The sequence below is a fragment of the Ovis aries genome, chromosome 3 (genome assembly GCF_016772045.2).
Source record: "Ovis aries strain OAR_USU_Benz2616 breed Rambouillet chromosome 3, ARS-UI_Ramb_v3.0, whole genome shotgun sequence".
Classification (NCBI taxonomy): domain Eukaryota; kingdom Metazoa; phylum Chordata; class Mammalia; order Artiodactyla; family Bovidae; genus Ovis; species Ovis aries.
This window is the reverse complement of record NC_056056.1, coordinates 126,141,170-126,162,015: the sequence shown is the minus strand read 5'-3', so window position 1 is coordinate 126,162,015 and position 20,846 is coordinate 126,141,170. Positions and strand designations below refer to the sequence as shown.

The 20,846-nt window shown below is 40.8% G+C and overlaps 2 long non-coding RNA genes across 4 annotated transcripts in view; one reads left to right on the top strand and one right to left on the bottom strand.

The window, feature by feature from the left end:
- Positions 1–4,133: 4,133 nt before the first annotated feature.
- Positions 4,134–11,583, bottom strand: LOC132659616 (uncharacterized). Its single transcript, XR_009600204.1, has 2 exons — positions 11,315–11,583; positions 4,134–4,872 (listed from the first exon to the last, which is right to left on the bottom strand). It is a non-coding gene; the product is annotated as an uncharacterized LOC132659616 (long non-coding RNA).
- Positions 6,649–20,846, top strand: part of LOC121819087 (uncharacterized) — a 36,108-nt gene continuing 21,910 nt past the window's right edge. For 2 of the 3 annotated variants that reach the window (XR_006059268.2, XR_006059269.2), the window contains exons 1-2: positions 6,649–6,798; positions 9,250–9,338. This is a non-coding gene — a long non-coding RNA (uncharacterized LOC121819087). Of the gene's footprint in view, positions 6,799–9,249; positions 9,339–12,826; positions 12,951–20,846 lie in introns of those variants that run through there. The other variant, XR_006059270.2, reaches the window with a different exon arrangement.

The following is a 20,846-nucleotide window of genomic DNA, read 5'->3' as shown; positions in this document are numbered from 1 at the left end:
ATTAATTGGACCCACCTGAATCAGGGAATGTCTCTGCTTACTTTTTCAACTCTGAAATTCTGCTCTCTGATCCTTTCCTTTTTTGGCTGTGATGAGTCTTCGTTGCTGCAAGCAGGCTTTCTCTAGTTGCAGAGAATGGGGGCTGCTTTTAGTTGCGGTGTGCCAGCTTCTCATTGCAGTGGCATCTCTTGTTGCAGAACACAGACTCTAGGAGCACTAGCTTCAGTAGTTACGGTGCATGAGCTCAGTAATTGCGGCTCATGGGATCTAGAGTGCTGGCTCAGTAGTTGTGGTACACGGGATTAGCTGCTCTGTAGCATGTGGGATTGTCCCAGACCAGGGATCCTCCTGGTGTCCCTTGCATTGCAAAGCAGACTCTTCACTACCAAACCACCAAGGAAGCCCTGCTCTCTGATCTTTGAAGTTAGAGTTCTTGTCGGAGAAAGCAAGAGGATTATTCATTAAGACTGTGGAATGTACGGTAGGCTGAATGTAGCATGGGTAATGCAGATGCCATATTAAATGTGAAACCACGTTTATGGAAAAGAAAAGGGGAGCTTTCAGGGAGCAAAAACGCACCAGAATATAGAAACTACAGAAGACAGAGCTAGAGCAGGCTTCCGATGGCTAGGAATAGCAGAGTTAAAATGTCTGTATATTAGCAGATGTGGAAAATTCCAGAGTAATATTTGACAAAACCTTTTATTTCATACTTCTGTTATTTGTCCAGTTTCTTCCTTCTTTCCTTCCTTCTTTTCTTTCTTTCTCTTCCTTCATTTCTATAAGATTATATATTAATATGTCACATTTAATATACTCTAGTTCTGTTCATGTTTCCCTTTCTTTGACTCTATGGGCACCAAAAATAGTTTGCCTTTCTGATCACTGAATGGAAACTTCTTTGTATAAATTCTGAAACCTGGACCCTATGATATTGAGTATAGTCTTTCAGGGAGACTGAACTGAAAATCTTCACAAAATTACTTTTCAGTTATAATATCCTTCTGTGCAATATGGGATATGATTTCTTATCCAAAGGTTTCATGTGAATTTGCTATATTGAATACTCTTTGATCAACATGAATACCAAATAAGTGAAATTATTTACCTAGTCATTTTAGGTTTCCAAAGAGAAAAATCTCTATATATCTCGGGAACGATCACCAGTCCCTGAGTAATCCACTTTAGCTGATCAGCTGGCGGGCTGACTGCAGGTCTCTCTGTCTCAGACAGCCCAGGTAGCACAAGCCCTGGATGAGGAGCCGGAAGCTCAAATATCAGCTCCACAGTGTCCCTGGGAAAATCTCTCAGCCCTTGTAACTCTCAGTTTTTTCATCTGTAAAATAGGATAAAAATATCTTCTGGTCTGCCCTGCTGGATTGTTAGAAGAATCAGAGAAGACAGCGCATGTGAAAGCATTTTGCAAATGCAAGGCATTTGGGATACAATTTTACTCAACTGGTAGTGGATAGTCTCCTGCTTTAAAGCCACATTGTCAGAAAATGAAGCAATTAGTTATGGCAGTTCATATATATCCCAAAGCTAATTCTGACATAAAAACATCAAGTTCAAAGGCCCAAACCATGTGGCCTGTCCTTAGGCCTGAAAATTATTCAATGTTTCGTAAAGCTGAGATCAGTCCATTGGTGCCTCAGGACGGTACCAGCAGCAGGCCAAAGATACTCAGCTTTAGCTGGAGACCAGTTTTCCACTGTCCTCAATATTACAGTGTTTCAGCTATCACTACAGGGCAGTGTTACAGCCCTGTAGGCTGGTTGATAAGAAAAATGAGGCAGGATGCAAACACTTGGGGCTCAGCTACCCTAGTGAGGTTAAGTCACTGTTAGGAATTGGGAGGCATTTCAGCAAGGGCTCTCACATTTATTTAAACTGATCTTAGCCTAAAGGTAAACTATTAACCTACTTAAGGAGCAACTAAATTAGAGTAGCAATGTAGTTTCTCAATTCAGCTATCAGAAGGACCTGGAAGGGAACCTTGTCCATGAATGAAGACATGGTCACTTTGTCACCTAGGTATTCAACCTGGGACAAGTTATTTTCCAGAAAGCGGTAGCATCATCTTATGTTTGTGTGGTCTTTGGGATTGAAGGGGTAGAGTTCTATGAGAACATGACTGGTAGAAACAGAACCAGCTCAAACATTAGCATCATGACAGCAGTCTCACTGCCAGTGGTTAAAATGTCAGCTTTCAGTTTTCAGATATTAAAATAGCAAGAACAGTTTCTACAAATGAACTGATACTTTTCCCTACCTTTGCCACTTCACAACCACATTATATCTGGAAGCTAAGATATGGGACCAGGACTTTGAGAGTTTCCATTATCAGGTTGGTTTGCATGGCTAGATGAAGATGTCTGGGGGAGTCCAAATCTCATTTACCACGAGGCTCCTTTGTTTATTTCCATTCACCTTCTGTACTGTATAACACAACAAAGTTAAATAGCATGGATTCCCAGGTTGAAGGCTAGCAATAGACTAGACCAAGTCTACTAGAGGATGCGCAGTGGAGAAGCAGAAATTTTAATAAAATCCAGGAAGCAGGGGTAGAAAATCTACTGTTTTAATTAGTTCTACCTCTTCCAGGCTTCTGATAGTTGTACAGTTATTTTCTGCTTCATCACCATGAGCTTGTTCACGTAAAACAGTAATTAATAAAGCTTTAGACTGCCCTTCCCAACAATTAAAAAAATCTGCAAGCAGAATTATTATATCATTTTATCACAGCCATTTTAAAAAAATAGGGTAATATAATTAGCAAATTGAGACCGACCTGTGACATGTCCAAGCACTTTCTTAACTGATAAATCAAGAATTGAACCAAGCATTTCTGGAGCCTCTCCAAGCACTAATACTCTATGCTTCTATTTCAAAAGGCTAAGGGATGCAGACAACTCTTGAATTAACTGGGATGAAATTAATGTATCTAACATAACTGATAAAACTAAAACCTAACTTTATCAATTCATTTTTGGCTCTTCTTTCCCTAAATGTCTTTTTCTCTTCTTCCTGCTTATTTTTTGGTAGTTGCACAAATGGAAATGAAAGGTCAAATAGATGGCATAGACAGAAGAGATGTAGGTCAAAAAATACAAACTTTCAGTCATAGGTAGAGTAAGTCCTGAAGATCAAATGTACAGCATGGGGGCTACTGTTAATAACATGGTATCGTATATTTGGAAGTTGCTGACAGTAGATCTTCACCTTTATCACCACAAAAAAAAACCCTATGTGAGTGATGAACATGTTTATTTTATTGATGTTGGTAGTTACTCTGCAACATAAATGTGTATCAACTCATTGTGCTGCACTAATTATATACAATTCTATTTGTCAATAAATAAATGTGTGGGTAGGGGGACAAACAGCTGATCTCTCAATATTAAAGCACTGGCCATTATCAAGATTCCACAGAACCACTTATGAAATTTATTGAAAATTCCTCCTTTATCTATCTTTACTGGAAGTGGATTAGGCCTTAAAATGTTTCAGGGGAGATCCTACCCAGGGTTGCTTGCCTTCTAACTAAAGAATTTACTTAACGCTGTTGATGAGTTTTCATGTCCGCCCCCGCCGCCCATTCATAGAAGAGAAACACAGCACTGACGAGTCTGCTCCAGTGCATTGTGCTACTAGTTGGCCTCAATCCTGACCCAGAAGGAACATCTTCAAAGCTGAATGTTAATTTAGAGTCTGTTCCAGGTCAGTCCTTGGCATCTTTGCTGAGAAGACCTATTAATGCCAACCTCAACAAAAATAAACACAAGCCCATTAGGAAATGGACTAAGACCATTCATCATTTAGCATAAGACAAATAGCACAGCCTATCAAATGATGAACCTACCAACTCAAAACTGAGTACAAAATAGCATTTCCAAAATGTTTTAGTAGGTAATATCCTATCAAAAGGTGTAGAGTTTACACATGGCCAACAAACAAATTTTAATGTACAATTAAAATAACATAGTAGAAAATTCTAAATGTAATGATCTTGTGATGATCTTGTGATGTAGTCTGAGCCAGGAATGCTTCAAACTAACAAATTCTAATTTAGGGCATTTCACTACAAACTATCCTTCATACTTGGCACAATTTAAGATACAAAGATGCATGTCTGGGTTATGGGGAAATTTTTATTATCATAAAAACAGTAAGCTGCAAAACATTAAAACATGACTAGTAATCTACTGTCTCAATTTTTGAAACACTTTCAAATATCTCCATAAATGGAGAGATTTTTAGAGTTATCAATTAGGTACAGGATTTTCTTGACCAGTAAATTCTTACAGAATGAAGCTAATTTATACTCATTGTTCAATATCCTAAAGAACTACAAATTTAAATTAGCAAACTGTATTATGCGCTCGTATTGACAAGCATGTCCTTGGTGGTTCATATATAAATATTTTAGATACTTCTTTGCATCCCTTGGAGAACTGGATTAGGACACTTTTCTGAGGTCTTGCTGTCACCATAAGGGGCCGGTCCAGATAAAAAGTCTGTCTCGTGGCTTACAGACAAGGAGACTCCTGTTATCACCTGGGCAGGTGTTGCTTCTGCTGGTGGCATGCTAATACTCCAACACTGAGTAAGTAATGAGGGAAATGAGGTCAGGACCGGGCAGGGACAAAGCTGGGAGAAACCAACCCAGCTCCAGGGCTGGTACCCAAGGAGGCAGTCTGCAGTCAAATGACCAGTCCAAAAGGGCACAGTGATCCTCCAGCGTGGTTGCAGCCATCATCAGCACCTGAGATCCACTGAGAAGGTACAGTTTGGCAAAATGAGGATTCAGGCAGCAGGTGACCTGCCAAGACAGATGCCATTGTCACCGCAGAACCTGTGTCAGTCAGGGTCCTAAAGGAATCACACTCAGGTTAGGAAAATTCAAGAAAGTTCAAGTAAGGGACTATTTCAAAGGTTGTAGGATGAAATCAAAAGGGAAAATACAATTCCTCAGTTCCTAAAAATGAAAGTATTAGTCAGTCAGTCATGTCTGACTCTTTGTGACCCCATGGAACCCACCAGGTTCCTCTGTCCATGGAATTCTCCAGGCAAGAATACTATAATGGGTTACCAGTCCCTTCTCCAAGGGATCTTCCCTACCCAGGGATCAAACCTGGGTCTCCTGCATTGCAGGCAGATTTTTACCTTCTGAGCCACCAGGGAAGCCCCAATACCTAGCTAGGCTATAACCATCCTTAACCAGAAGGGGTGAGAAGTGAAAGCAGTTCCTAGAGTGTGGAAACAGAGGACCACCTGGAACAGAGCTCTGACCTTCTGTGGAAGGAGGCAGGCAGCTCAAGGTAGCCTCAGATGGAAGAATCCAGAGATATAAATATATAAATTCTGGCCAGACCCAGCCAGAACCAGAGGGCAAGGATTGGTAGGTTCATATAGGTCAGTGTGGACAAGAGAGGAAGAATGCAAAGTAGAAGAGGGTGGAGAAGAGTCTGGCAGAGCAACCAAAAAAATGGTGACATAAACAGGATCCCCCAAAATATGTGGGAGGCTAGGGATGAGGGCTCAGCATCCGGAGAAGGGCCAACAGAGGGAAGCAGAATATTACAGCCTCATCAAAAAAAAAAAAAAAACAGAAACAGAAATTGTGTCGGAGGACTCCACCCACGTAGGAAGTCAGATGCTAACCATCAAACCAAGTCTGCTGGCACATGCTCTGCCGGAGATGTGGGGGGAGGAGAAAGTCCCCAGGCATGCTGGAGGACTGGCTGCAGAGCAGAAACGCTCATTCTAGATCCAGCTCACTGATGCTTTTAGCATCGGAAGTACTTTCTGCCTGGATCAGGATTCACAGACGAACAAGTCAGGATTGAGACTAGTGAAGACCAGCACATGGGCCACTGAGCAAACAGGAAGGAAAAGAAGTATCAGGGCTATCAGAGACTGTATTATAATGGTCCCTGCAGGAAGTGGATGACACATTCAAGTTGGGAAACATAAGGAGAGTTTACAAAGCTGTGGGAAGAATGTAGGAAATCCTGAGAATCTACATGGGATGTGTGCTCTGCTTCTAGGCTTAGGACAGCAAGGGGAGAGGTAGTTACAAAAGCCATAACTGCAGCCTGAGAGATGCCTCCAGCCTCCAGTTGAGGGACATTATCGGCTCTAGGATGGAAGGAGGGTGGCCACCTACGGAGAGGAAATCAAGGGGGCATATCCCTGGACGCACTCTCCACCCTCTTCAGTTCTTCTTCAGGACTCCCCATTGACCAAACCCACTCTGCCGCCAGAGGACCAGCTTAACTAGTCCGTATAGGTCAGTGTTGTAGGCCACAAAGAAGGATGCAGAAGGTTGGGATAGGGACACAGCAAAGCTGACAAAAATCATCCAGCACAGGCTGTCATGTCCTCCTGGTGACAAATAATGAGGTTCTTCCCATGGGATACTTATCCTTTACAAAGGAAAAATAGTAAGTTTACAGTAAAAGACACTAGCAGACTCCACCTTGCCTAGATGATCAAGTTAGCATCACCAGATACAGGTCAAAGTGGTATCACGTGCCTCCCTGTATGATTCACTGAGAAGAAATGCACACTGGAGTCTAATTATGAAGACTCAGCAGACAAACCCAGCCCGAGGGGCAGCTTGCAAAACAGTTAGTCCATCTACTTGAGAAATGTCAGTGTCATGAACGGCAAAGAAAGACTGCACAGTCGTTCCTGGTGAAAGGAGACTAGAGACACGGTGGCTGAATGCGGCGCATGACAGTGCTTTCTCCTGCTACAAGGACATTGCAGGACACGCTGTGAAATTTGAATTAGGTCTGTAAATCAGGTAACAGTGTTATATCTGTTAATTTCCTGATTTTGACTGTTGTACTGCAGTTATGTAATAAAAAGCCCTTGTTTTTAAAAAATACATAATGAGGTATTGAGGTGTAAAGATGCCCTGTGTCTACCCTCAAACAGTTCAGGGGGAAAAAGGCACAGAGAGAAAGAAAAGACAGAAAATACTATAAAATGGTAAAATTTGGGGAATTCAGGTGATGGATATATAAAAGTTCCTTTACTATTTTTGCAATTTTTCTTTAAGTAGAAAATCATGTCAAAATAAGGATAAAGATAAAAGTGATGAGACCTTGAGCTGGTGCAATAGCAGTGGGGTTAGAGAGAAAGGAGCATATACAAGAACAGTGTGGGAGGGAACATGGAGCTGATTTAAGCTATGAATTTCTGCGGGAGGGGTCTACAGTGGACATAACACATATGGTTTTGGCCACTGCATAGTACAAAATATCATCATTTTTGGTACTGTTAGCATAAGTTGTTGTCTGATATATTAAATGTGCCCTGACTAAAATGTAAATGTCTATTTCTATAATTTGCTATTTTCCCATCAGATTGACACAGTCATTCAAATATTAGTCGATTCAAAACAAGATCCTAAATATTGCCATCATCAATAGTAGTAAGAGTTCAATTCTTTCCCCCCGGAAGAGCAAGCAATTCTGAATTTACCCAGCAAGGGGCGAAAGAATGCCCCTGCCAAATCAGTCCCTCTTCTCCAGGGTTACAGAGCCTATTAGAGTTCTTCCTAAACATCAGAAGAACATTTAGAATGCAAAATAACTCAGACCTGTGAGAGAGCAGTTACCTGAAACTGATATTAGAAGCCAGTTGTAAGAGAGAGCATTCCAAACTCTTCTCCTCTCATGTAAAACACAAAGTTGAGAAAGAAAGACATATGTCTTATAGGCTTCCATTAATCGCAAGTAGTCACCACTATGAGGAATTACCTGCATTTCTCTAATCATCCCATGTGTCCTATCCCATGGTACAAAGCCCAGTTTTTTAAGCTATAGTCTATTCAACAAATTCAACAAACATGTACCGAACACTTACCATTACATCAGATTTCAATCAGTGTCAGATTTACGGGTAGGTATAACCCACACTTGGCAGGAAATGGAGACTTGGGGGTATAACTTTTCTGCTGTATTTCTCATAATAGTGTAAGTTTTGTTTGACTAATTGTGATTATGGATTTAATGCCTAGTGAATATGAGTTTTATCTGTTTTCATTACTCCGAGTCCTAGTGAGATATTTGTTATAACTGAAATACCTCAATATTGATGCATTCTATTGAACAAGCAGCAGCTAGTGCACCCACAGTCAACTACTGGGCTTAGACGGGAATGATATTGAGGTGAAATAGGCAACTGGTTATTAATTGATTGTCATTTTGAGATGCTTCAGGATCCCACAGATTCTGCAAGTGAAGTGAAAGTCGCTCAGTTCGTGTCCAACTCTTTGCAACCCCATGGACTTACGGAATTCTCCAGGTCAGAATACTGGAGTGGGTAGCCTTTCCCTTCTCCAGGGGATCTTCCCAGTCAAGGGCTGAAACACAGGTTTCCCATATTTCAGGTAGATTCTTTACCAGCTGAGCCACGAAGGAAGCCCAGATTTCACAAGGTTACCATTAAATCCCATAGGTAACCATTAAATACCATAGATTCTGCAAGGTTACCATTAAAAATCTCTTCCTTAGGAATAACCACACCTATCAAGGTCTCCTTTAAAATGCAAATACCCTTAACGTATATCAATAATTCAGGAGGGTAAATCAATTTATTAACTATTATCAAGGATGAGGATAATATAAGAGTATTTTCAGGTCTGAAAGGGGAAGATTTTTAAATGGAGAAAAGGGTGGAGAATAGAGAAGTGCAAAGTTTTAGAGAAAGAAAAAAAAAAAAAGAAAATCTGCCTACTTCACAGCTTTCCCTGGTAAGGCCGTGAGTATATGGTGTGTTTTCTTTAACTTTGTCCAATCGAGAAATTTTTTTCCAAGGCTACAATCTACATCCCCAATTTTGACAAACACATTGTATCAGAATGAGAGTTGAGGAGCAAGAGGGCAGGAACTCAAATAATAACTAGAATTTCCAGAGCCCATGCTTTTAAATGTGGGAAGTAACGTCAAAATCATAAAATAATCCAGGATGTTTGCTTACCGTCCTATGACCTGCCATTTCTAGCATTCTCTCTCTGCCAAAAACAAAGTTTTGTTCTGACCACATAAAAGAGCATCACTGAAATCTGCGGCTGTTTGGAAGAATATCTCCAAGCATGGGGCTGAACTTCTTCAATTAATTTTCAAAGAACATTTCCTTCCATCGAGATATGTTTGGGATTTCAGGATTCAAAGCACTGTACCTTAAGCTTCATTTTCAAACTGAGCATCCTCTTTAATTTTTCTCATCACACAGAGTGTGCACATAGTGGAGAGCTCCCTGGGACCTGTGTCTGATCAGAGCCCACAGTTCAGCAGGAGGGATCTTCCAACCAAGATCTAAAGGTAAACCCCGAGTGTCCTCATGAACACACTCTGGATAATGGCTTATATTTAATCACTTCAAGTGCTGCCTCTCTTTCTCGCTGGTAACTTCTATTTTAATTTTCATCTTTAGTGATCAAAAAAAGAGCAAAGAAAAACTTACAGTAATTTTCCTCCTAGTTTTCTGTCATTGGAACTACATTTCTAAATTTTTCCCACTCTGTTTCCTAAACCTAACATAATGTTATATGCCAATTATAACTCGATTTTTAAAATAATTAAAATGGTTTTTAAATTTTAAAAATTTGATAGAATATAATAATAAAATCCAGGAGGGTCAACTCTCTGGTCAGGCCCCACATATGTAAAATAGCATTATGCTTTCTATCTCACATAGTCATGATAGCACATGAAGTTATATTACATGCATATCTTGCACAGAATGGACACTTAGTAAATAGATTTTTAGTCATGTCTGACTCTTTGCAACCCCTGGACTGTAGCTTGCCAAGCTCCTCTGTCCGTAGAATTCCCCAAGCAAGAATACTGGAGTGGGTAACCATTCCCTTCTCCAACCTGAGTCTCCTGCACTGAAGGCTGATTCTTTACCATTGCGCCACCTGGGAAGCCCAAATAGTAGCTATTATTTTTCTAAAACTGGCATTTTAATAGCTGGCAATTCAAGAGCAAGATAGAGCCTGATAATGCTAAGAACATCAATGATAGCAGTTAGCTTATGTATGCTGCTTAATAATTTCTGATGCATTTCATACAATAATCACACAACTCTGTGAGGTAGATGGATAGTGTGATTATATTAGTCTTTCATTGCTGCATAACAAATGGCCATAAATTTACTGAATTAAATGATACAAATATATTATCTTATAGTTCTGCACGTAAGAATTCCAACAGGGGTCTCACCAAGCTAAAATCAAGGTGTCAGTAGGGCTGTGTTTCTTTCTGGAGGCTTTAGGGGAGAATTGAGTTCCTTGCTTACCCAGGTTGTGAGTGGAATTTAGTTCCTCGCAGTCATAGGACTAAGGTCCCCATTTCCTTGCTGGTTGTCAACTGACAGCCATTCCAGCTTCCAGAGGCTGCCCTATTGCTCAGCTCATGGCCTCTTCCCTCCATCAAAGCCAGCAACATTAGGATGAGTCCCATTCATTTTTGCCAGGCTTCACTGGCGGTTCAGACAGTAAAGAATCTACCTGTGATGCAGGAGACCCAGGCTTGATCCTTGGATCTGGAAGATCCCCTGGAGAAGGGAATGGCAAACCACTCCATATTCTTGCCTGAACAGGGTAGCCTGGCAGGCTACAGTCCATAGGGTCACAAAGCGTCAGATACGACTGAAACGACTAACACTTTCAGACTTGCAATCATGTTTTAAATCTTTCCTGCCTCATCTGGCACAACATCTTCCTGATTTCAGTCAGGAGAAGTTTCCCAGTTTTAAATGTTTGTGTGATTAGATTGGGCCCACTTGAATACTCCAGGATAACTGTCCATCTCAGAGTCCGTGTCTTTAATCACATCTGCAAAGCCCCTTTTATCATGTAGCATAGCAGATTCACAAGTGCTAGGGATTAAGACATAGACTTCTTGGGAGATGGAGAAGGGCATGGCAACCCACTCCAGCATTCTTGCCTGGAGAACTCCATGGACAGAGGAGCCTGGCCAGCTAGAGTCCATGGGGTCACAAAGAGCTGAACACAACTGAGTAACTAATACAACAACAACATCTTGGGGGATTCATTAATTTTCCTCCCACCATTATCATTATCCACATCTTCAAGAAGAATAATGAAGATCAAAGAGAATAAGAGCCTTGCAAAGAATGCACAATAAGCAGCAAAGAATGGACCCAAATCCCCAAGCTGTTTTACTCTAAACCCAAGTCAGTGTTCTTCCAAGTTTTTTCTCTGAAAGGCAATTTGGCATTTTTTGCTCTTGCATCGTCCCTCCCTCTCACCCACATGTAAACCCACACTTACATTAACTATATTTAAGGCTGACATTCTTCAGGAATTAATGCATTTTCCAAAGCTTCCAAAAAGAAGTCAAAGTTTAGTTGCATTTCTGCTGATTTTGATGTAATTTCTTCCAGGACTTACACCATTGAAAGTATTATTTTGCCAACAATTGGATACTTTCAGCTGGAGCTATAAAGAAAATATATATTCTGATGGGCTGAGCACTAAAAGAAGTTTACACTTAGGTTATCTCACAATTCTTCTCAAAAGATGTACTTAACAATTTGATACTGAAATGTTCAACATTCATTTGAGATAGGACTGATCACTTCACATTTCCTAGAAAATAGTATTTCCAGGCTCCTATCTTGTTACTAGGATTTAGAAACATAATTTCAAATTTATTTTCATGTGATATCAGTTGACCAGTAAGTATTTATTAAACCCATTAATAAATATAAAATGGTGATAGGCAACTCAAGGGAATATATGATTAAATGGAAAATTGTAGAGCCTAGACTGTAGTCTGCAAACAATCATGTTCCTGAAATATAAGGTGACTATTCTGACTAGAAGTAGAAAATGCTGTTTAAAGAAAGGTGAACAGTAAATTCAAGTTGGCTGTGTGCAGAAATATAGAGAACATGGTAAAAGCCTGGCCATAATCAGTCATATACAAGAAAAAATAAATAAATAAATGGTTTTATTTTTTAAAAATCTTGAAAAGTAAAAGTGATCAGTTTATGCATTTTTATTTATTTCTATAAATTACAAAATTAAATCAATAAAACTCATTTGTAAAAAGGCCAGGACATGGAGTAGATGCAAAGCAAAATAGACACATTGAAAATGTTTAATTTTAATTTAAATTTTAAAATTTAAGACACTTAAATTTTAAGAGAAATTTAAGCAAAATTAGTCTGACAGCAGTACCCAATCTGAACTGCAAGTGGAAGAAAATAAGGACCGGTATGAGCCAAATACTTTCCAGCCATCTCAGTCTGTGATAATGAAGGCAGTGTAATTGTATAGTTGACTGGCTATCAGTTCAGTTCAGTTCAGTGGCTCGGTCAAGTCCGACTTTTGTGACCCCATGAATCTCAGCACGCCAGGCCTCCCTGTCCATCACCAACTCCTGGAGTTCACTCAAACTTATGTCCATCAAGTCAGTGATGGCATCCACCCGTCTCATCCTCTGTCGTCCCTCTCCTCCTGCCCCCAATCCCTCCCAACATCAGGGTCTTTTCCAATGAGTCAACTCTTCACATGAAGTGGCCAAAGTATTGGAGTTTAAGCTTTAGAACACCCAGGACTACTTTCCTTTAGGATGGACTGGTTGGATCTCCTTGAAGTCCAAGGGACTATCAAGAGTCTTTTCCAACACCACAGTGCAAAAGCCTCAATTCTTTGGCGCTCAGCTTTCTTTATAGTCCAACTCTCACATCTATACATGACCACTAGAAAAACCATAGCCTTGACTAGATGGACCTTTGTTGGCAAAGTAATGTCTCTTCTTTTTAATATGCTATCTAGGTCTGAAGGAGATCAGCCCTGGGATTTCTTTGGAAGGAATGATGCTAAAGCTGAAACTCCAGTACTTTGGCCACCTCATGCAAAGAGTTGACTCATTGGAAAAGACTCTGATGCTGGGAGGGATTAGGGGATGGCAACACTGACTCGATGGATGTGAATCTGAGTGAACTCCGGGAGTTGGTGATGGACAGGGAGGCCTGGCATGCTGCAATTCATGGGGTCACAAAGAGTCGGACACGACTGAGCAACTAAACTGAACTGAACTGAGGTTGGTCATAACTTTCCTTCCAAGGAGTAAGCGTCTTTTAATTTCATGGCTGCAATCACCATCTGCAGTGATTTTGGAGCCCCAGAAAAATAAAGTCAGCCACTGTTTCCACTGTTTCCCTATCTGTTTCCCATGAAGTGATGGGACCAGATGCCATGATCTTAGTTTTCTGAATGTTGAGCTTTAAGTCAACTTTTTCACTCTCCTCTTTCACTTTCATCAAGAAGCTCTTTAGTTCTTCTTCACTTTCTGCCATAAGGGTGGTGTCATCTGCATATCTGAGGTTATTGATATTTCTCCCAGCAATCTTGATTCCAGCTTGTGCTTCTTCCAGCCCAGCATTCTCATGATGTACTCTGTGTATAAGTTAAACAAGCAGAGTGACAATATACAGCCTTGACGTACTCCTTTTCCTATTTGGAACCAGTCTGTTTTCCCATGTCCAGTTCTAACTGTTGCTTCCTGACCTGCATACAGATTTCTCAAGAGGCAGGTCAGGTGGTCTGGTATTCCCATCTATTTCAGAATTTTCCACAGTTTATTGTGATCCACATAGTCAAAGGCTTTGGCATAGTCAATAAAGCAGAAATAGATGTTTCTCTGGAACTCTCTTGCTTTTTCCATGATCCAGCAGATGTTGGCAATTTGATGTCTGGTTCCTCTGCCTTTTCTAAAACCAGCTTGAACATCTGGAATTTCAGGGTTCACATATTGCTAAAGCCTGGCTTGGAGAATTTTGAGCATTACTTTACTAGCGTGTGAGATGAGTGCAATTTTCCAGTAGTTTAAACATTTCTGACTGGCTCTAGAGTCTGACAAATATTGGGCCAAATTCTGGCTTTTTCCTTACCAGCTCTTTATCTTTGAGCAAGACACTTGATTACTTTAAGACTCAATGTTTTCATCTATAAAATGGAGATGATGATATTATCCAATTCATGGAATTGTCAGGAGAATTAAATGAGCTGCTATATAAGAAGCACATAGCATCTAACAAGTAGAAAACACTCGATAACTTTTAGCTGCTATTATTATCATGATTATTAACAATGGTGGCAATGAAATGGAAAGAGAAGAGACAAAGGTCATTTTGAAGGCAATATGATCAGGACACAGTAAATATCCCCAGACTTTCTAACTTATCACTAACACTTAATTGTTTAGGAAGTTGGTACAGCCTAAAACCTGACTCAATCTAGATCTTCACTCCTAATATGTCACCCTAAATCATTTCTGCCTACATAGGGCAAAATATGGTCAGGATTGTACTCTAAAGACCTCCAATTTAACAAGGCTATCCAACAGAGCTTTCTAAAGTGAAATAAATGTTCTGTACTGGAACTGGGCAATATGATAGACACTAGCCACATGTGGCTATTGAGCCATAGAAGTGTGGCTAGTGGAGCTGAAGCTGAATATTTTGGCCACTGGGAAAGACTGAGGACAAGAGGAGAAGTGGGCAACAGAGGAGAAGATCCGATTCAATGGATATGAGTTTGAGCAAACTCCAGGAGATAATGAAGGACAGGGAAGGCTAGCATGCTACAGTCCATAGAGTAAGTCCATACTCTGGGGTCACAAAGAGTTGGACACGACTTAGCAACTGAACAACAAGTGCAACTAAGGAACTATTTCTTTAAAACTTTAGTTAATTTCATCTAATTAATTAATTAGCAAACTTAATCTTAACTAAAAGTGAATGTCCACATGTGGCTGGCGGCTACCTCCCTAGACATTGGCACAGCTGCTATGATAGCCAGGATGGTCTGTGATCAGGATGTGAACCCTTCAGTGCAAAAGTACGGGGTGTTGCTGGCTGGTGGCTCTGAGTACAGAGGAGGTGTTCATAAGATGACTCCAAAAGCTGGAGTAGACTAGAACAAAAGCTGAGGCCATGATCCTCTTAGATCTAGAAAGCCCGACTCTTCACTGTACAATTCAAAGCTAACTATTGAATACATTTACATTATCCAATAGTTTACATAAATTGGAAGGATGGGTAGAGAAAAGGAAATGAATTAGGAAGTAAGAAAATGAAATAGGGGACACTAAAGACAAAGGTCCAATTTCCAATCAGGAAGAAGTTGGGGTCGACCCGCTCCTCCCAGTCTCTGTGCACAAGTGAAACTCGGGGTGGAGGAGGAAACAAATAGTTTGATTTCACTTCCTTTTTTTTTTTTTCGCCTTCTCCATTTATTCCTCCACTTCACTTCCAACTTTACCCTTCAGCTAACTGCTTCCCTCCTCTGTCTTCTTCCCTAATAGTGGCAGCACAGAAAGAAACATAAACATTCTGGAAAGTTCATTCTTTCTTTCCTAAGAGAAGCAGAGGAAACAGGGTAGGACATATGGAGAAACTGTGATTCAGTTGAACCGAAGGCCTCAGCTGATCCCTCGGAGGGTGTGCTGGTAGAAGAGCATGAGTGGCCCCTTCAAAAGGTCATGAATTGTCCTGAACTGAAGCAAAGAGGCTAGTCCTTTGAATTTTCCACAGTCCCAATACCAGATAGACTGGAATGCAGGCTGTCCCTGGGGGCAAAGGCATAGACTTGAGCAAGGCAGCTTCCCTTTGGCAGAGGACGGTGCCTAGAGAAAGAGGGAATTCTGAAGAGGAAAATGACTATCTTAGCAACCAACACTCCAGGCTGTTGACAGACATAGTTCAGTTCAGTTCAGTCGCTCAGTCGTGTCCGGCTCTTTGCGATCCCATGAATCGCAGCATGCCAGGCCTCCCTGTCCATCACCAACTCCCAGAGTTCACTCAGACTCACATCCATCGAGTCAGTGATGCCATCCAGCCATCTCATCCTCTGTTGTCCCCTTCTCCTCCTGCCCCCAATCCCTCCCAGCATCAAAGTCTTTTTCAATGAGTCAACTCTTCGCATGAGGTGGCCAAAGTACTGGAGTTTCAGCTTTAGCATCATTCCTTCCAAAGAAATCCCAGGGCTGATCTCCTTCAGAGTGGACTGGTTGGATCTCCTTGCAGTCCAAGGGACTCTCAAGAGTCTTCTCCAACACCGCAGTTCAAAAGCATCAATTTTTGGCACTCAGCCTTCTTCACAGTCCAACTCTCACATCCATACATGACCACAGGAAAAACCACAGCCTTGACTAGATGGACCTTAGTGTGCAAGGTAATGTCTCTGCTTTTGAATATACTATCTAGGTTGGTCATAACTTTTCTTCCAAGGAATAAGCGTCTTTTAATTTCATGGCTGCAGTCACCATCTGCAATGATTTTGGAGCCCAAAAAAATAAAGTCTGACACTGTTTCCACTGTTTCCCCATCTATTTCCCATGAAGTGATGGGACCAGATGCCATGATCTTCGTTTTCTGAATGTTGAGCTTTAAGCCAACTTTTTCACTCTCCTCTTTCACTTTCATCAAGAGGCTTTTTAGTTCCTCTTCACTTTCTGCCATAAGTGTGGTGTCATCTGCCTATCTGATGTTATTGATATTTCTCCCAGCAATCTTGATTCCAGCTTGTGTTTCTTCCAGTCCAGCGTTTCTCATGATGTACTCTGCATATAAGTTAAATAAGCAGAGTGACAATATACAGCCTTGATGTACTCCTTTTCCTATTTGGAACCAGTCTGTTGTTCCATGTCCAGTTCTAACTGTTGCCTGTTACTCCAGGTGTTGCTTGACTTCCTACTTTTGCATGTCAGTCCCCTATAATGAAAAGGACATCTTTTTGGGTGTTAGTTCTAAAAGGTCTTGTAGGTCTTCATAAACCCATTCAACTTCAGCTTCTTCAGCATTACTGGTTGGGGCATAGACTTGGATTACTGTGATATTGAATGGTTTTCCTTGGAAACGAACAGAGATCATCCTGTCGTTTTTGAGACTGCATCCAAGTACTGCATTTTGGACTCTTTTGTTGACCATGATGGCTACTCCATTTCTTCTGAGGGATTCCTGCCCACAGTAGTAGATATAATGGTCATCTGAGTTAAATTCACCCATTCCAGTCCATTTTAGTTCACTGACTCCTAGAATGTTGACATTCACTCTTGCCATCTCTTATTTGACCACTTCCAATTTGCCTTGATTCATGGACCTGACATTCCAGGTTCCTATGCAATATTTCTCTTTACAGCATTGGACCTTGTTTCTATCACCAGTCACATCCACAGCCGGGTATTGTTTTTGCTTTGGCTCCATCCCTCCATTCTTTCTGGAGTTATTTCTCGACTGATCTCCAGTAGGGTGTTGGGCACCTACAGACCTGGGGAGTTCCTCTTTCAGTATCCTATCATTTTGCCTTTTCATACTGTTCATGGGGTTCTCAAGGCAAGAATACTGAAGTGGTTTGCCATTCCCTTCTCCAGTGGACCACATTCTGTCAGACCTCTCCACCATGACCCGCCTATCTTGGGTTGCCCCGCAGGCATGGCTTAGTTTCACTGAGTTAAACAAGGCTGTGGTCCTAGTGTGATTAGATTGACTAGTTTTCTGTGAGTATGGTTTCAGTGTGTCTGCCCTCTGATGCTCTCTTGCAACACCTACCGTCTTACTTGGGTTTCTCTTACCTTGGGCGTGGGGTATCTCTCCATGGCTGCTCCAGCAAAGCGCAGCCGCTGCTCCTTACCTTGGACGAGGGATATCTCCTCACTGCTGCCTCTCCTGACCTTGAACGTGGAATAGCTACTCTAGGCCCTCCTGCACCCGCGCAGCCACCACTCCGACAGACAGAAAGAGCCCATAAAAGTGGGGCGGAGGGGGGAGGTGGCAGGGCAGCAGCCACTGAGGTTGGGTCCCAGGCTTTGCCACCAGCAAGTGAACTTGTACCATCCACTCCTGTGATTGGGTAGGATAGCTTTTAAACCACCCCCGAGGAAAAGGTTTATGTCTCATTCTTAAATGTCTCCAAGGAGCTCTTTCAGAATGTGATATGCCCTTTAACATTGATCAGCAACATTCATAGTTAGGAAGTTCTTTCTGATATCTAACCTAAATCTCTCCTACTTCTATTTCAAACTACTCCTTTTTCCATCCTTAATGAATTAGGAAAAGACCTGGTAATCATTGTCACTTACCTCATAATTTTCATGTTTAACTTTATCAGGATTTACTAAGACCTAAACATTTTCTCCTATGTGGCATTTTGTCCTACTTAGCTATTGCCTGCTTTTTAACTCTTGAGAAATATTGTTTAATCTTTTTAGTTCATTTTCTAGATTCTTTATTCCTTTATTTATGGAGCTTCTTTGTTCCATAAAGTATGGAGGCCAAATTTAATGAGTCTTTAAAACACCATGATTAATGAAGTCTTTGTTCAGACATTTGGCATATTACAACCTAACGTGGGTTAGCTTTCAAATTCCCTTTAACTATCCCTGCATTAAAAATGTACATCAGATTGTTTAACCTCAAGGAAGAAGTAATTTTCCCATGAGACCTATTTATAAAGTAGGATAGTATCTTCCTTTATAAGGGAAGCTAAGGTAAACTATTAATGACATGTATCAAATACAAAATGTTCTTAATGTTCACTCTCTCCAAATAATTTTTAAAATAACGACTCATTTTACCTATTACAATTTAGTTTTGAAAGACAAATATCTTAATTATTATTAGCTCAGTAATCAATACTTGGGAAGTTACTGTTTTTTCTGAGTACAGCCTCCATAATCCCATTGGCTAATGTGAGTTTTTTGACATGTAATATCTTTCCTGACGTGTACAAAATTAGAAGGAAAAAAATGAACAGAGCTCCCTGACAGATTTTTCTGTTAGTATGTAGACTTCAAAAGAATTACAGGAAAAACAGAGCTCAAATTTTGTGTTTTAAGGAACATATGGAGAAAATACAAAAAAAGAAAGGAAATTCACTTTCTACTTGATATATCAAAAAGAAAGACAATTTAAAACATTTACAGTGGTTTCTATATTCTATTTAAGTGTAGATTTTATATTTATACAGGGGAAGAAAGTCATATATACTTGTATTTGGGGACACAGCTTCCTTATGGACCTCTGCCTGATACTTCTATCATCTCCTTCTAAAAGTTGACTACCCACAAATGCATGTCAATTGGAAAGTCTGTTGACCCTGTAATTTGGGTCTCCTCTGGCCAGTAGGTATGGTGACTATCACCTCTGCCTCTTGGATTTATATTGCCCTTTAAAAAGTGAAAGTTGCTCAGTCGTGTCTGACTCTTTGCGACCCCATGGACTATATTGTCCATGGAATTCTCTAGGTCAGAATACTGGAGTGTTTGCCTTTCCCTTCTCCAGGGTATCTTCTCAACCCAGGGATCGAACCCAGGTCTCCCGCATTGCAGGCAGATTCTTTACCAGCTAAGCCACAAGGGAAGCCTATATCTTCTCCCAATTCTGACTATGAGCCCTGGGTTTACTCCTCTGATGCTGCTGTTCCCACAGGTTGGGAAGAGCAGCTGAGCTGTTTCACAAAACCCCTTTGCACAAAAATACCTTCCCCATTTCTTCCCAGTCATACATTCAGATGTGAAGAGTGCTTTATATTTTGGTGATAGGTATTGTCTAGGCACTAATTTGTTTAATTCCGTACTAAACTTGTAATATAAGTACTATTGTCATTATTCTACATTTTAGAAAATTAAATTCAGAGAAATCAAATATCTTACCCAAGCTGCATACCAGTAAAGGGTGGAGACAAGATTTGAATAGGTATTTCTGACCCTAGTGCACAAGTGTTTCCCATTATCCACTGTATATCCCGGGCCATATATAGGCAGGACAGCTTAGTGGTGCAAAGGGATGGTGGAGTTAAACTGTTAAAAGTGTTCCAAAACTGCTTCTCAGTTTATGACCTATTTGGCATCTCTACACTCCAGGTCCATGGTGTGTAAAATGGATATAATATTAATAATAGTCAGTAGTTCATAGAGTTGGTATAAGCATTAAATATGACTGGGTGTAAGGTAATGGTTACCATGTAGTGTCATTAAATTAGCTATTATTATTATTTTATTTTTAACAACGTGCTAAGAAGATCCTGTGCTGTGTGTTTAGTTGCTCAGTCGTGTCTGACTGTGGCCCCATGGACTGTAGCCCGCCACGTTCCTCTGTCCTTGGGATTCTCGAGGCAAGAATACTAGAGTGGGCTGCTATCTCCTTCTCCAAGGGATCTTCCTGACCCGGGAGTCAAACCCATGTGTCCCCTGTCTCCTGCACTGCAGGAAGATCCTTTACCCACTGAGCCACCAGGGAAGCCCTAAGGTCCGGGTGGTGGTGCTTTAGTCACTAAGTTGGGTCTGACTCTTTGAGACCCCATGGACTATGTAGCCCGCCAGGCTCCTCTGTCCATGGGATTTTCCAGGCAAAGATACTAGAGTCGGTTGCCATTTCCTTCTCCCAAGAAGATCCTACTGAAAAGCAAATGATATAAAAGTGGAAGAGGGGCAGTAGCACATTAATTCAACAGCCCATGTGGAGTCTGAAAGCTGGTTAACTGGTCACCTAGCAGATCTGTAGGGAAATGGATAAGAGCAGGTGTATTTGTTGCACAAGGTAGAGCTCCCTCAAGGTAGTGCTAAAGTGGACAATGACTGAGAGCAAGGGACACTAGAAGCCCACATTTAAAATTACATATGTGGGAGAATAATTATAAAACTACCTGGAGTTATATATGGGACCTGTATTAAATCTAGGCCTTAAATTTTTATTGTTTCCTAATTTGGATCAAGGTCTGGTGCTTAGTAAAGTCCAGAGTATGTTTGACAGCATTCCAAATATCCTTTATTCGTCTTGATTTGACTTTCAAC